This window comes from Mustela erminea, chromosome 1, assembly GCF_009829155.1.
Source record: "Mustela erminea isolate mMusErm1 chromosome 1, mMusErm1.Pri, whole genome shotgun sequence".
Lineage (NCBI taxonomy): Eukaryota > Metazoa > Chordata > Mammalia > Carnivora > Mustelidae > Mustela > Mustela erminea.
In genome coordinates, this window is record NC_045614.1 from 217458386 (window position 1) to 217473256 (window position 14871).

Here is a 14871-nt window from a genome sequence, read left to right on the forward strand (position 1 = left end):
GGTGGCTCAGTGGGTTAAGCCGCTGCCTTCGGCTCAGGTCATGATCTCAGGGACCTGGGATCGAGTCCCGCATCGGGCTCTCTGCTCAGCAGGGAGCCTGCTTCCCCCTCTCTCTCTGCCTGTCTCTCTGCCTACTTGTGATCTCTCTCTGTCAAGTAAATAAATAAAATCTTAAAAAAAATAAAATAAAATAAAACTCGTCCTTTATATCACAAGGGGCAGAACATTTGTAAATGAAAACTTACAGAATCATGCTCGAGCATCAGACTAAGCACAGCCTGGTCATTCTCATTTTTTTGCGGTGATGAATCACGTGCCTCACGCTCTGAATTCTTACAGTACTCGTGCCAACAAGATTTATTTGCCTGAAGATCTTTTTCTCAGTAAATTGAGGGATAACCCAAACTTTTTCATTTTAATCCAGTCTGAATTGAAATGGTTTTAAGCTTATTTTTATTTTCACATGTCTCCTCTGGTGCTACTTTTTCCTTTGTGCATGCTATCAGATATTAACACAGGCCTATGAACGTGTGGTCTGCGGACTCATTCAACATCGTTATCCTTCTGTATTTCAGCATTAATATGATGTGTTGATCTTTTACTGTCTAATATTCTTAGCTTATTACCTCAAGCCCACAACTCAAATTTCATTTTATAATTTAGCTGGGTTTTGTGTTTTATTTTTTTTTCAATTTGTTAACGTAGCTGCTAAAGTTATAACTGAGCTTTTACTGCTCTGAAATTTACAAAATGATGAGAGCATAGTCGTTGTTTACAGCTTGGATAAAAATGGAAAGCCATTTGGATTTTGTACCATTTCTTCTGGCAATTTTCTCAAAGGAGTCAGCTGTGTCAATAGTGGCTATAATTGGGGCGCCTGGGTGGCTCAGTGGGTTAAGCCTCTGCCTTCGGCTCAGGTCATGATTCCAGGGTCCTGGGATCGAGTCCCACATCGGGCTCTCTGCTCAGCAGGGAGCCTGCTTCCCTCTCTCTCTCTGCCTGCCTCTCTGCCTACTTGTGATCACTGTCTGTCAAATAAATAAATAAAATCTTTTTTAAAAAATCTTAAAAGAAATATTTTTTAAAAATAGTAGCTGTAATTAGTAACTGTTTCAGCAACTGTTATTAGTAACTGTATCTGTTTTCTGTTGTCATAATAATACTAATAAATACATAACAAGTATTGTATGACAACCAGTTGTGTAACCTGAAACAGTAATCATTTACTTAGCTCACAATTCTGTGATTTGGCCATTTGGGCTGGTCTTAGTTGGCTGGTCTTTGCTCATGTTGTCTGTGGCCTGCCACCTGCTTGGAAGAGAACTAGCTGGTCCAGGATGGCCTGGGACAACTTGTCCCTACACCCTGTGATCCTGCAGGAGGATACTGGGGCTTAGCTATATGGTAGGCACAGTCAAGAACCAGTGTGCTGGGCGCCTGGGTGGCTCAGTGGGTTAAGCCTCTGCCTTCAGCTCAGGTCATGATCCCAGGGTCCTGGGATTGAGCCCCACAGGAGCTCTGCTTCTCTTCAGGGAGCCTGCCTCTCTTTCTCTCTCTGCCTATTTGTGATCTCTGTCAAATAAATAAATAAAATATTAAAAAAAAAAAAGAAGGGGCACCTGGGTGGCTCAGTGGGTTAAAGCCTCTGCCTTCGCCTCGGGTCATGATCCCAGGGTCCTGGGATCGAGCCCCACATCAGGCTCTCTGCTCAGCAGAGAGCCTGCTTCCCTTCCTCTCTCTGCCTGCCTCTCTGCCTACCTGTGATCTCTGTCTGTCAAATAAATAAATAAAATCTTGGGCGCCTGGGTGGCTCAGTGGGTTAAGCCGCTGCCTTCGGCTCAGGTCATGATCTCGGGGTCCTGGGATCGAGTCCCGCATCGGGCTCTCTGCTCAGCAGGGAGCCTGCTTCCCTCTCTCACTCTCTGCCTGCCTCTCTGCCTACTTGTGATCTCTGTCTGTCAAATAAATAAATAAAATCTTTAAAAATAAATAATAATAAATAAATAAAATAAATAAAATCTTTAAAAAAAAAAAAAAGAAGAAGAAGAAGAACCAGTGTGCTGTCCGACACAACCTGTTGGCCAAAGCACGCCACAAGGGCAACCAGATCCAAAGTGGGGGGAGGAGATAGCCCCCCCCCGGGTGATCGGAGCATCAAAGTCACAGTACAAAGGGCGTGAGTAAAGGGAGGGGCAGAGAATTGAGGCCATTTTTGTGGTCAAATCCATTATAGTCCACCCTTTGGCCCCAATATTCACATCTCTCCATTAAAAAAAGAAGAAAGAAAGAAAACTCACCTCCTCCCAAGATCCCCAGAAGTCTCACCCAATCCCAGCACCAGGCTCAAGGCGCAGAGTCTTATGATCTATACTGGGTTGAGTGTGGCTCCTCGGAGGCGGCCCTCTTGAGCCACAGATATCAGTGAGCTGTCCCCCGCCAACAAACAAACTGGTCAAAAGGGAAAGGACCACCACAGTGAATATTTCCAGTGGAAAAGGGAAACAACGGAGGCACCTGGGGGGCACAGTCAGTCAGGAGTCCAGCTCTTGGTTTCGGCTCAGGTTGTGGTCTCGGGGTGGTAGGATTGAGCCCCACGTTGGACTCCACACTCAGCTCGGAGTCTGCGGGGGATTTTCCCTCCCTTTCCTTCCGCCCCTCCCAACTTTGCTCACGTGCTCACTCGCTCTCAAAAAAAAAAAAAGAAAGTTTCTTTTTAAGATTTTATTTATTTATTTGACAGACAGAGACCACAAGCAGGCAGAGAGGCAGGCAGAGAGAGAGAGAGGGAAGCAGGCTCCCTGCTGAGCAGAGAGCCCGATGTGGGGCTCGATCCCAGAACCCTGAGATCATGACCTGAGCTGAAGGCAGAGGCTTTAACCCACCAGGCACCCCTAAATAGATCTTTAGAAGAAAAGAACAGGAAAGAGTGAGTGCCCAGAGCACTCACTGGTGCACTTCCTAAATGCACAGGGAGAATGCTCACGGGACCAGGGGAAAGGGGATGCTCCCGCTGAGGCTGAGGTCTGCCTGCCAGGAGCATTCCCCTGGCTGTACCCCAGCATGACTCTTTTTTTTTTTTTAAAGATTTTATTTATTTATTTGACAGAGAGAGGCAGAGAGGCAGGCAGAGAGAGAGAGGAGGAAGCAGGCTCCCCGCGGAGCAGAGAACCTGATGCGGGACTCGATCCCAGGACCCTGAGATCATGACCTGAGCCGAAGGCAGTGGCTTAACCCACTGAGCCACCCAGGCGCCCCCCCCAGCATGACTCTTACCTCTGCCCTCCCGGAGAGCCCTCCTTTTCCAGCACCTCTTGCTCCCTTTGAAAAACATGCCCTTTGAGCAATTCTTAAATTCCTACTGTCCCTTGCAAATTGGGGGCCCAGAGACCTTTTTTCACTCTAAACTGCCCAGGCCCCTGAAGGTGGTGCTTTGCCCAATACAAAGCCCTTATACACTGTGGGGATGTCAGCATCGTGGCTGAATGAGATAGCCCTTGCCGTGTCCCCCCACTCAACAACAATTTAGCATTCATCCATGGACAGAGTGCCTTTGTGGGAACTGTGGAACTGTGGGGCCAATCCTACCCACCAAGGGACCCAGGCAGACTCCTGCCTCCCCAAGTGTCCAGTAATAGGCGCACAGACTTTGGTCCCAGCTGTGAAGTTTGCTGTGGCGTGTTAAGTGGCTTCACCCCTGCTTGGCCATGGTCTGGGAGCCCCTGGAAAACCCATCTTAGATAATCCCCCCAAAGGAAAGAGCTGTTGTGGGAGTCCAGGTTTCCAGCAGACAGATTCCAGCACATCATTAGAACAAAACAAAAGTAATGAATTTGGACACCGTGGAGAGGGTTAAGAGGAACAGCGTGACTTTACCTGTGTCATCCCTCCCCCAAAGCCCTACAGCTTAGCCTCAGGAGAGAGCTTCCCAGCCCACGGTTTCTCCCGCAGGGGAAAATGAGAATGTGTGAGTGAGCCCGGGCTGTGTGAGATGCTGCCAAAGTGACCTGCATCCCTCTAGCCCCTTCCAGAGTATGGGTCATGAGTTCCGGGGGCAGGAAGAGCTAGGAGAACCCAAGATGGAACTCTCGGGCAAGAAAGGGACCCCAACACTCCCATCAGAAAGCCTGCCCGTGAGCTACTAGGGACTCGCCCACAGATCCCCCAACTGGCCCACTGTCACCGCCCCCCCACTGTGCCCCACACACCTCACCCTCACACACCGCCACACTGTGACCAGCTCCCTGTGCGCACTCCCGATGGCAGTGAGAGTGAGTCTCGGCAACCAGGTAGTGAGCACGCACAGATAATGGGCCTAAATCCACGGTCAGGGAGAGACCGTGAACTTGAGCTCTCTTTTTGGCACCACCTTTGGGAAACAAAAGGCAGGAGGTCAGCACTCCACCCGGTTCATTGTGGGGTGGAGAGGGCGCAGGAGCTTAGAAACCAGCCGCAAGAGGGAGCGAGAAATGAGGACGAGGCCCATTGACCGAAGGTCTGCAATTGCCCCGGAACCCCTGGCAGGGCTGAGGGAAGGTATCTCTCTCCCAAAGGCGGTGAGGTCCAGCCAACTTCAGTGGGAACACAGCAGCGCCGGGACTTCAAGGAACACCCAAAATCAAAGAAACATGATGCCGCCAAAGGATCAGAAGAACTTTCGAGCAACCAGCCCCAGAGAAATGGAGATCCGTGACTTACCTGAAAATTCAAAACAGCCATTTTAAGGAATGAGCTACAAAAAGCGAGCGAATGAAAAAAGACAAATCGACAAAATCTGGAAAACAATATATGAACAAAATGAAAAACGTCGTAAAGACGGGAATCATGAGAAAGAACCAAAATAAGAATTCACTGAAGAACAGTGAATGACATGAAAAGTACAACGGAGAGGACCCGCGGCAGAAGGGATACGGCGGAAGAAAGTCCATGACGTGGGTGGGACCTTGGATGTCATCCAGTCAGGGGAGCACTCGGGGGAGAGGACGGAGAGTGAGGAAAGCCCAGGTGATCCGTGAGACACCAGCGAAAGCGACGGTCTCTGATCAGCTGGAGGTCCAGAGGGGGAGAGGGGGAGGAAGCGGCAGAAAGTTATTTAAAAGAAAGAATGCCTGAGAACTTCCTAAATCAAGAGACAGACTTGGACATCCTAGTTGCTGAAGCTCATGGTCACTAGACAAACGCAGCTTGAAGAGATCCTTTCCAAGACACATGACAATAAAACTGCCAGAAACTAAGGACAAAGAGGGAATCCTAAAAGCTGCAAGAGAAAAGAGGCTTGGAAGGTACAGGCTGTCCCCAGTAAGCAATCAGCCCATTTCCCGATGGGGGCCTTACAGGCCAGAGCAGAGCAGCACGGGATAGTCCAAGGAGGAGGCTGCCAGCCTGGAATCCTCTGCCTGGCCAAGCCATCCTGCAGAAATGGAGCAGAGAGAAAGACTTTCCCAGACAGACGAGCGCTACGGGAGTTCATCGCCACCGAACCTGCTCTGCAAGGAACACAGAAAGTTCTTTGAGCTGAAATGGAAGGACGGTAAGCCGCAGTGTGGACACACGGAAAACATGCAACACACCGGAGGGGTGTGGGTCGAGCCAGACTGGGGCCGTCTAAGAGTGTAACGCGGTGCGTTAACTGCTCTGTATAAGCTTAAAGTCTGATAGAATCTGAAATCACCGCGGCTACGATCGTCTGTGTATGAATATAGAAAACACAAAGACGTAAACTGTGGCAGCGGAGACATCAAGGGGAGGATGCGGAAAGGTGGAGTTTTGATACGCGGTCAAGTTCAGTCGTCATCAGTGTAGAATGGACCGTTGTGTCTATAAGGTGGTTTGTGTAAGCCTCGTGGTCACCACGAAGCAAAAGCCTACAGCAGGGACGCCTGGGTGGCTCAGTCGGTTAAGCGTCTGCCTTCGGCTCAGGTCATGATCCCAGTGTCCTGGGATCGAGTCCCACATCAGGCTCCTTGCTCCGTGGGGAGCTTGCTTCTCCCTCTGCCTCCCGTGCCACTCTGCCTGCCTGTACTCTCTCTGTCTCTCTGACAAATAAATAAATAAAATCTTAAAAAAAAAAAAAATTCCTTTAAAAAAAAAAAACCTACAGTAGATTCACAAATGAGAAAGAAAGGGGAACCAGAGCCTACCCCTGTGGGAATTCATCACTGCACAAAGGCAGGGAACAAGAGAAGAGACCGTCCAGACATTCTTAGATAGATACAGATATCAACACAGAGATGTTGACATTGATAAATATAAATATATACTTAGTATTATACATATAAATGTATACAAATATAGTCTATATGTAAATATATGTGAACACAAATATGTAAATTTATTTTATGTGAAATATACTTTATATATTTTAATATAGTTGTATAGCTTATATATTTTTAAATATTGTATATTCTAAAATATGGATATAATAATATATGATTATGTATTATATAAATTATGTATTAAGCTGTAAAATTTATATACTAAAATACATATTTATATATTAAATTTGTATAATTTATATATTACATAATATATAAATATATATTCATACTTGAAATATACCACGCCATTACACTGTATATCTTTTTTTTTAATATTTTATTTATTTATTTGACAGAGAGAGAGATCACGAGTAGGCAGAGAGGCAGGCAGAGAGAGAGGGGGAAGCAGGCTCCCCGCTGAGCAGAGAGCCCGATGTGGGGCTCGATCCCAGGACCCTGAGATCATGACCTGAGCCGAAGGCAGTGGCTTAATCCACTGAGCTGCCCAGCCTCCCTTACACTGTATATCTTAAACTTATACAACATTATATATCTGTTATATTCAATAGAGCTGGAGAAAAAAGAATTTCCTTGAAAAAATAAAGTCACTTGTATTTCCCCGTTGATGTGGTTTTGGCATGTTCCATTTTCCCTCAAAAAAGGTAAGTTGAAATCCTAACCCCTGGTACTTGAAATGTGACCTTAACTGCAGACAGTCTTTACAGAGGATTTCAAGTTCAAATGATGTCATCAGAGCGGGCCCTAATGCAGTATGACTTGTGTCTTTACAAAAAGCGGAAATTGAGGTACAGAGCCATATACGCACGGAAGAAAGACACACAAAGAGAAGCCATAGGAAGACAAGCAGAAAGCAGGGGATGCCAGGGAGCGGGGCTCAGCCCCAGAAGCTCAGAAGAGGCAGGGAGGGATTCTATCCAGGGTCTCAGAGGATGCTGTTCCCGCTGCCACCATCACAGAGGACTGTATCCTCTAGAACCGTGAGACACTACCTTTCTGTTGTCTGAAGCCAGCCAGGTCCTGGTCCTTTGTTACTGTAGCTCTAAGTAGCTCTAAGAAGCTAGAACAACATACATTTGTATCTTGAGGACAGTGCTATACTATCAACTCAGTTCTTTTTCTTTTTTTTTAAGATTTTATTTATTTATTTGACAGAGAGAGATCACAGGTAGGCAGAGAGGCAGGCAGAGAGGCAGGCAGAGGTGGGGGGAAGCAGGCTCCCCGTGAAGCAGAGAGCCGATGTGGGGCTCAATCCCAGGACCCCAGGATCATGACCCGAGCCAAAGGCAGAGGCTTTAACCCACTGAGCCACCCCAGCGCCCCTAACGACTCAGCTCACTCACGCCAGCACTCAGCTCTTCACCCTTACTAGACTAGGTAGTGACGTGTGGCCCTTCCAGGGCAGTCTAGGCTCCAGTAATGGCCCACTTGGTGCGGCAGAGGAAACATGAAGGCATACAGCCGGGTTAAATACGCGAGATGCATATGCACAGGATCTTGCCGCACAAACCTAGTCATTCTTTCGGCATATGGGGAGATCGAGTTTCTAGTAGTATTGGAACCTGTATCTTTTCCATCAAAAAATGAGCATCTGGAGCACCTGGGTGGCTCAGTGGGTTAAGCCTCTGCCTTTGGCTCGGGTCACGGTCTCAGGGTCCTGGGATCGAGCCCCACACTGGGCTCTCTGCTCAGCAGGGAGCCTGCTTCCCCCCTCTCTCTGCCTGCCTGCCTCTCTGCCTACTTGTGATCTCTGTCAAGTAAGTAAATAAAATCTTAAAAAAAAAAAAAAGAGTGGGCATCTAAAACCACCATATAACTTTGGGGCACAAAATAAAACCAACCACTTACGGCTTTTTTTTTTACTGATTAAAATGCATTATGTAATATTTCACCCATATCGAAAGTATACGAGACCAGATACTCAAGTGTCCACAGCACACAGTAAGAAACAACAAACAAACACTACGAAAGGACACAAGTCTCAAGGCTCCCTTGCTCGTGGACCTCACCCATCCCTCCATGCCCTTCGGGGGTACTCCGTGACCTGCTCTTCTAGGTGGCTTGTCTTTGTTAGTGAGTAGGAAACTTTATGTGTTCTGGACACCAGTTCATTATGAGTTAAATGACTTCCCAGTTTGTGGCTTGTCTTTTTACTTCCCATAGCGCCTTCCGCTAAACACAAATTTCAAATTTAATACAAATACCTTGGGACATCCTGCGCCATGCTAAGTGTGTGTGTGTGGGTGCTGCAAATTCAAGAGAGGGTAGGCCTTGAGACATAGTTTTCCCCGCCCAGTGCCCAGGCTGAGACAGACCCATTTCGTGTGACCGTTCTTTGCAAGCAGGTGGCTTTGCCCACGTCCCCCTGTCACCAAGAAGCAGCTCGGCCATGCCTCCCTCCCGTGCTTCCCAGCCCCCTCCCTGTGCTCCCGGCTCCAAAGTCCTCTCCACGTCCAGTCAAACCAAGACTTTAACTCAACTGAGATCAGCAAATGCTCCCAGGACAATGTGACTTCTTGTGGTTTCTTGCTTTTGTTTTAGTCCCTGGGGACACACACTTCCTGTGGTCCAGGACATTCCAAACGATGAAGAAAAATGACCACACTAGGCCAAGATAGGCATCACTGAAAACACCAGATCAATTCAGCAGGAATGCACACTCACCCCAGGGCTTGGGAATTTCCACAGATAAGAGCCCAGAACTACATGAGTTTCCGGTCCATCTTGGCCCGGCGATCGTGGACAAGAGCCAGCAGAGACAGCAGAGCACAGATCTGGACGTGGGAACAGAACTGATCATTTGAAAGTGTTCTTTGATCTTTTACCCAGCCTTGTCAAATATTCTGTAGCCCAGCAGTTCTTCATAATATCTGATGGCCAGATACTCCTGGGGACAGATGTCACTACCTGTCTTTTAAAAGAGTTTAGAGGCACCCAGGGGAGGGGGTTCAAAGGGTTGAGCCTGAGCTCTTATCTCTGCTCAGGTCACGGTGTCACAGTCAGGGACAGAGCCCGGGCTCAGGCTCCCGCGCAGCAGGGAGCTGGCTTTCTCCTACTCCTCCTTCTACCACTCCCCCTGCGCACACTCTCTCTCTCAAATAAATTAAAAAAAAAAAAAAAGAAAACTTAATTTAGGGGTGCCTAGGTGACTCAGTCAGTAAGGTGTCTGACTCTTTTTTTTTTTTTTTAAGATTTTATTTCTTTATTTGACAGAAATCACAGGCAGGCAGAGAGGCAGGCAGAGAGAGGGGAGCAGAGAGCCAGATGCAGGACTCGATCCCAGGACTCTAGGATCATGACCTGAGCTGAAGGCAGAGGCCCAACCCACTGAGCCACCCAGGTGCCCCAGGTGTCTGACTCTTGATCTCAACTCACATCTTGATATCAGGGTCATGAGTTCAAGCCCAGTGTTGGGCTCCATGCTGGGTATGGAGCCTACTTAAAAAATAAATAAAATAACAATAACAATAACAATAATAATAAATAGCTTAGATATATCCAATTTCACTTTAACTTTCCTTATTTTGTCTTGACCAAAAGAAGCTTTTAAATTCATTTTCCCTGTTTGCTTTGCGGGCATTTTTTTTTTTTTAAGATTTTATTTATTCTGAAAAATAAAAAAAAAAGATTTTATTTATTCTGTAAGGGCCTATTCAGCCAGAGCAGCCCCACCCCGGTTGAACTGCCATTTTGTTGTAAAACTTAAATTGACCTTGCCCCCCCCCCCCAGGCGAACTTACTTAAAAGCAAGTCCGGGAAACCAGTCCCACGTAACAAAATCTAAGTACAAGTGTGGGCCAGGCCAGGTGGAGGTATCCAATCAGTGGGGGCGCATACCGTCCCCGAGCTACCGAGGAGTAGGGCCCCCTGCCCTTTGGAAGCCTTTTGGCGCCAATCCCAACCAAGGTGTGATAGGCTGGTTCAAATGTCTACTGGGGTAAATTGTAATTCGATTTGTTGCCTAGCATCACTGTGGAGTTTCCTGTGTGTGTGTTACAGTCTCACTGACCACCTGTGTGTGGCCAGGGCCAACCACAGGGCCTTTGCTCTATAAAAGTTAGTCTGGAAAGCCGGGAGGGGTCATCCTCTCTGGAGGGGCGGCCCTGACCGATGTGTTTGACGGTTGGTCTGATTCCTGATGCTTGGCGCAAAATAAATCTTTGCTTGACCTTCTCTTTGTATCAGTCTCTCTCCTTTAATCACGGACCCATTATTGGGGTACCCAATTTTGGGGGGACCCAACAATTCATTTGACAGAGAGGAATACAGCAACACAGGGAACACAAGCAGCGGGAGTGGGAGAGGGAGAAGCAGGCTCCCTGTTGAGCAGGGAGCCCAATGAGGGGCTTGATCCCAGGACCCCGAGGTCATGACTTGAGCTGAAGGCAGATGCCCAATGACTGAGCCACCCAGGTGCCCCTGAGATGTTTTTTCTTAAAGATTTTATTTATTTGTTTGAGAGCAGCTGGGGAGAGCATGAGGAGGGGGAGAAGCAGAGGAGGAGGAAGAAGGAACCCAAAGCAGACTCCGTATTCAGCATGGAGCCCGACTTGGGGCTGGAGCCCGTGACGACAAGATCATGATCCAAGCAGAAACCAGGAGAAGGACGCGTCACCCCCTGAGCTAACTACCTGTTTTTACTCTTTATTAAAAAGAAAATTATCTTACTAAGAGTAAGGCAAACTATACTATGGTCATCCTAAATGCTATTTTAGGGGCACCTGGGTGGCGGGGTCAGTTTAAGCATCCGACTCCTGGTTTCGGCTCGGGTCATGATCCCAGTGACTGAGCCCCGAGTTGAGCTCTGTGCTCAGCTCGGAATCTTCTTGAGATGTTCTCTCTCTCCCTCTCCCTCTGCTCTTCCCACTCACGAATGTTCTCTCTCTCAAGTAAATAAACTTCAAGACAATGACAATATTTTAAAACCAGTGTTACTGAAAGCGTTGTAAAACAAACAAAAACACGCTTCACGTAAAACATGTAATTCAGTTGTATTAACTTACATAGAAAATGCCATAACACATTTTCCTTGGGGCTTTAAAAAGCGTGTGCGTCTTGGGCGACGAGAGAATTAGGTACAAACAACTCCGCAGCAAGAGACTGGGAACAGCCGACAACAATCGAAACCGACTGCTGCCCGAGCAACTCCACGGGCTCACTTTTATTGGCTAGAAAACAACAGCCAACAGAAGGACTGATGAAGGTCAAACGTTAGTCCCGTCCTGCAGACAGGCAAGAGGGAGGATCAAGTTTCTAGTCAACCACGCACAGTCAAAGGACTCATCTAACTAACAACGGGCGCTTGTGGGAAGAGAAAGGAGCGATGATGGATCAGAGAAGCAGGCGGTATTTCGTTCCACCCTGAGCCGACCGGGGCGTTCTCGGGTGCCCGGCTTCCCTGAAGCTGGCGGTGGTTCCGCCCTGGGCGGGCCGGGCATCCCCAGGTGCCCGGCTTCACGGTCGTACATTGTCCTTCTCCCCAAAGACCTGTTGCCAGTATGGTGTATTTCTTAAGGCCGTATTTCAATGTGCTTGGTAACTAGTAAAAATCCTCCAGGGGTTACAGTTCAAGTAACAAATTGTTCCGAGGGGCAGCATCAGGCAAGAACACATGTATGTGTGAGGACGGCAGGAACACGAGGACTTTTATTTTCCTTTTCGGCCCAAACACATTTGAGCCCAGCGTTGGGTCCAAGGGATGCTCCATTTTGTAGTATCTTAAAAAGAAGCTTAATTGGGGGCGCCTGGGGGGCTCAGTGGGTTAAAGCCTCTGCCTTCGGCTCAGGTCATGATCTCAGGGTCCTGGGATCGAGCCCCGCGTCCGGCTCTCTGCTCAGCAGGAGCCTGCTTCCCCCCCCTCTCTCTGTCTGCCTCTCTGCCTACTTATGATCTCTGTCTGTAAAATAAATAAATAATCTTTAAAAAAAAAAAAAAGATGTTAATTGGCCTTCAGGAGACTGAAGGGAGATTTGGAGTAACTTAGATAGGTCTTTGTGTGATTAATAAGGAATATAGGCAAACATAAGTTTTTGAGGTTTTTGCCTAAAAACTGCCGGAGTTATTTCTTGCTGGGCAAGGTGATGGGTGCAGGAGAAACGGAATCTAGTCTATGGGTTTCCAGCTGATTGGAAAACACGGTATAATCCCCGCTCCGCAAATACTCCTGAAGGCACAGACCCCCTCTCTCTGGCATCTGCTTCCTCGATTTTCCTGCAACACCTTGTACTTGCTTCTTGCACTTGGCCCTGTCCTTTCTATTCCCTCGTCCTGATGTCCACCCCCGCTGTCCTCCCTGACTGCGGAGTTAGCTTCCCAGTAGGTCCTGCTCCCTCCAAGCTCAGACCTTGGTCTTGCCTTGTTGCCATAGTTACCTTCACCCGCAATCTCACTGCTTCTTTGGAAAACCACCAGCACGGCTCCCCCCAGTCCCGACGTCTCTTCTTTGCCAGGGCTCCCCTCAACCACACTAATGGGGTTTGGAAATCTAGGTAAGGTTCGGTGGGGTGAGGTCCAGAGCCTACAGCCAAGGAAGAATTCTTGAAACATCTTTGGTGCACAGTGGTGGCTTATTAAAGCATGGGGACAGGACCTGTGGGCAGAAAGAGTGGCTGTCCCCCCCGGGGTTGTGAGCATGGCTGATTATCTACTGTGGTGTTGGTGAGGAAAAAGAGAGGTTTCTAGAAGGAACTTTCATATGTTAAAGACTCACAGGATACCAGAGGCCTTGCTGTTGCCCACTTAAGATTGTTGAACCTTCTAGTAAGGCGTTAACAGTAAGATAGTTGGGAGCTTCCTGGAAGAGTGTTACATTCCTCCCATCACACACGCCCTCACCAATGGCCTGCAGGTTTATTTTATTTTTTTTTAAAGATTTTATTTATTTGACAGGCAGAGATCACAAGTAGGCAGAGAGGCAGGCAGAGAGAGAGGAGGAAGCAGGCTTCCTGCCTAGCAGAGCCCGATGCGGGACCTGATCCCAGGACCCTGAGATCATGACCTGAGCCGAAGGCAGCGGCTTAAACCACTGAGCCACCCAGGTGCCCCTGGCCTGCAGGTTTAAAAGAAATTTGGTTTTATTTACATTTCCTTCTGCCTCACTCTTCCTCAGTTTTATGGAGGGGAGGGTGATGTTAAGGTTTCAGGAAAGTTATGGGTATCTGGAAGTTTGGGCTACCGCTAAGAAGCCTCCTCCTTGTACATCACTAGGACGTGTGTAAATGGAGAGAGACGCAGGCCTTGCAGGACTGTGATCCCTACGAATTAACGGCTTGTTTTCCCTTAAGGGCAGCCAGGAGTGCCTGAGGGATCCCACGTATATTCCATGGGGGGTTGTGGGGTGTCAGCTTCTGCTCTGTCCCCAGCTTGCCTTCTGTTCCCTCATCAGTGGGTGAGCTTTCCTCAGGCCACTGTGGCCGGTGACCACACTGGTCCCAGTGGGGCTGGACTTTTCATGTTATTTTTGAGGCTGACACTTGATTCTTGAGGCTTTACAAGGCAAGCTTGAACTTTCTGCTGGAGACAAGAGAACATCTGATTTGAGTAAAGGAGAATTCTGTTGGGGCACCTGGGCGGCTCAGTGGGTTAAGCCTCTGCCTCCAATTCATCTCAAGCCAAGCATGATTCCAGGGTCCTGGGATGGAGTCCGGCAATGGAGTCCTGAGCGCTGCTCCCGGCTCAGCAGGGAGCCTGCCTTCCTCCTCTCCCTCTGCCCCTTCCCCTGCTTGTTCTCTCTCAACTAAAAATAATAAATATTTTTAAAAAGGATAAATCTGGGTCTCCTGGGTGGCTCAGTGGGTTAAGCCTCTGCCTTCCGCTGAGGTCATGATCTCAGGGGCATGGGATCGAGCCCCACATCGCCCCACATCGGGCTCTCTGCTCAGCGGGGAGCCTGCTAACCCCCTCTGCCTGCCTCTCTGCCTGCTTGTGATCTCTTTGTCAAATAAATAAATAAAATCTTTAAAAAAAAAAAAAAAAGGATAAATCTGTTGTCAAGATTTTCCCTTCTGCAGAGACCAAGGACCTCGGGCGGTCGCTCTGCCCCTGGGAGACTGACTGGTGGCAGGTCGCGTTCCATTCTCCCGTCGCCTTAGCTACGGGGCTGGAGGACCGGGTTCTGCCCATCGATCCTGCCCGGGGTCTCCCCGCGGTCCCCGCAGTCGGAGGAGTGGTTTCGTCCGTCCGGCAGTCCCCGGACGCGGCAGGATGGGGGCAGGGAGGCGCGACCGACGGCGGAGCCGAGCAGGCCGGCCCCGCTTCTCCGCGCACTCGGGCCTCCGCTCCGCGAGCCGCCGACGCCCGGGTCGGTGCGGCCTGCACCCCCGAGCCGCCTGCTCCGCCGCCGGGCTCCGCGCGCCCAGGGCCCCGCCCGAGGTGGCGGCAGCAGCGGCGACGAGCAGCGGCGACGAGCAGCGGCGTCCACTGTCCGCCGCGTCCGCAGGCCGCGTCCGAACCCCCGCCGAGGCCGGGTCCCACAGGCGACTGCGGGTCAGAGGCAGGGCCCGGGCACCGCCGGAAGTCCGCGCCCCGGGGAGGGGACGCCCTCCCGCACGAGGACGCAGCACAGCGCCCCGACGGCCGCGCGCGCGGACCGCCCCGCTGG